Source organism: Silene latifolia, chromosome 10, assembly GCF_048544455.1.
Source record: "Silene latifolia isolate original U9 population chromosome 10, ASM4854445v1, whole genome shotgun sequence".
Taxonomy (NCBI): domain Eukaryota; kingdom Viridiplantae; phylum Streptophyta; class Magnoliopsida; order Caryophyllales; family Caryophyllaceae; genus Silene; species Silene latifolia.
In genome coordinates this window covers 48,794,495-48,796,916 of record NC_133535.1, presented here as the reverse complement: position 1 = coordinate 48,796,916, position 2,422 = coordinate 48,794,495, and the positions used below count along the sequence as shown (strand labels likewise).

The following is a 2,422-nucleotide window of genomic DNA, read 5'->3' as shown; positions in this document are numbered from 1 at the left end:
GATATCTTTCATGTACTTCGCATAGGCCGGAACGTGATTGATTAATTCCGTGAAAGGAATTGAGACTCCTAAATTCTTCACAATTTCCATGAACTTTCCAAGTTGATCATCAAATTTGGGCTTGGCTTGACGACTTGGAAAAGGAAGTCTAATCACAATGGGCTCCTTCTCCTTGGGCTTGTCTTCATTTTTCTTTGAACTTTCTTCTTTTGATGATTCTCCATCTTTGGAGTTTTGCACAATTTCTTCCTTTTCACTAGCTTCCACAACTTCATCCTCAACTTGCTTATTCGGTGCTTCATACCTTGTACCACTTCTCAAGTGAATGGCACTAACCGTTTCATGTCTAGGGGGATTACTTTGAGGTGGTAATTGCCCCTTTTGTCTTTGTGAGCTTGAAGATGCTAGTTGAGTCAATTGGGTTTCCAACATCTTGGTGTGAGCTATAATGTTGTTGATGGTGGTTTCTTTTGCTTGGCTATCTTTTTGCATTTGAGTGAAAAATTCTTGTTGGTTCTTTTGCATTTGGAGGACCGCTTTTTGGACATCAAAACCTTGGTCATTTTGGTGATTGTATGGATTTTGATTTTGGTAACCTTGGTTTTGATTGTAAAAGGGTCTTTGATTTTGGTTTCTTATGGGTGGTGGAGTGTATGTTGTTTGAGGGTTTTGAACATTTTGGCTTTTGTATGAGAGATTTGGATGGAATTTGGTGTTTTCATTGTAAAAGTTGGAATAAGGGGTACCACTCTTGTATGCTTGGAAAGCATTCACTTGTTCATTTGTTCCCCTACATTCACCTTGGTCATGTCCCAAAGTTCCACAATTCTCACATATCCCACTTGGGATTGATGAGGATGCCGTCATGGCATTAACATGATGCTTCGATGATTTTGAGTTTTCCTCAAGTCTAGCCATAGCTTGTTCAAACTTCAAGTTGATTGTGTCAATGTGAGCACTTAGTTGAGCACCCAATTGAGTAACGGAGTCCACTTCATGCTTTCCTCCTCTAGTAGCCTTGCGAGGTCTACTATATTGTGAGTTATGGACCGCCATTTCCTCAATCTTGTTCCATGTTTGATTGTCATCAACTTCGGTGAACATTCCATTTGATCCCATATTGAGAATGTTCCTAGAATCTTCATATAAACCATTCCAAAATTGTTGCACCAAAAACCATTCGCTAAGTCCATGGTGAGGACATGAGCGACAAATTCCTTTGAACCGCTCCCAAGCTTCATACAAAGACTCTTCATCCCTTTGCTTAAAACCCGTAATTTGAGCTCTTAGCATGTTGGTCTTTTCCGGTGGGTAGAATTTTTGTAGAAAGCTAGAGCCAACTTCTTCCAAGAATCTATTCCAAGGGTGGCCTTATCAAGGCCCTTCAACCATTGCTTTGCGGTGCCGATTAAGGAAAAAGGAAATAAGACCCATCTAATTTGGTCTTGAGTCACGCCCGTTTGAGAGATAGCATCACAATAATCGCAAAAGGTTTCCATATGAGAATGAGGGTCCTCACTAGGCATCCCCCCAAATTGGCTCCTCTCAACTAGTTGGATGAAGGCGGACTTGGCAATAAAATTTCCGGTGAGATGTTGCGGTGTAGGAGTACCATTTGGTAGATTCTCCTCGGTGGGTATGGAGTGTGACGAGAATTTTGGCATTGTAGGTGGATTTTGTGGGATATTGTGTAATGGGTTTTCTTCTCCTTCTATTGCGAAAGGATTGACAAACTCACTAGTGGGTTGAACAACTTCACCAACACCTCTCAAATTCCTCCTAACAAGTCTCCTATTGTTCGTCAAGGTTCTTTCGATTTCACGGTCAAAAGGTAACAAATCACCTTGTAACCTTCTAGACATGCAAAATATCAAACAACTCGAAAACAATTAGAACAAACCTTGAGGAGTTTTACTTCCTCAAGGCGAAGAAAGACACAACTAATGACAATAAAAAGAAATCTAAATCAAACAAACACCGTCCCCGGCAACGGCGCCATTTTTGATGTGATCCCGCTAAGTGTTCACAAATTAAGATGTGGTCGTTGGTCACGGTCGAATCAAAACACAATTTATAGCTCCACAAACAACTCTACAATTAGTAAAGAGGCAAGTAAAGGTCGGATCCCAAGGGACGGGAGTTGAAATGAGATTTCTATTGTAACTAGTGGTGTCTAAGGGGTGTCACAAATTGGGTTGATGTAGAAGGTTACTAAACTAGAATAATAATGAAAATAAACAAGCAAGATGAATTAAAGAGGTGTAAACAATTGATTAAAGGCACTAGGGTGTCATGGGATCATAGGGGAATCATGGGATATGATCATACAAACATGTTCTCAAATTATAAGCAAGCAATTATTGTTGTGATGGATTGAGTTGGGTTATATCTTACAATCCTAGGAAAGTTTGGGTCCCGGAGC

At 40.3% G+C, this 2,422-nt stretch overlaps 1 non-coding gene across 1 annotated transcript; it reads left to right on the top strand.

Moving 5' to 3' along the window:
* The first annotated feature begins 1,186 nt into the window (after positions 1–1,186).
* Positions 1,187–1,293, top strand: LOC141610139 (small nucleolar RNA R71). Its single transcript, XR_012528037.1, has one exon. It is a non-coding gene; the product is annotated as a small nucleolar RNA R71 (small nucleolar RNA).
* Positions 1,294–2,422: the final 1,129 nt, after the last annotated feature.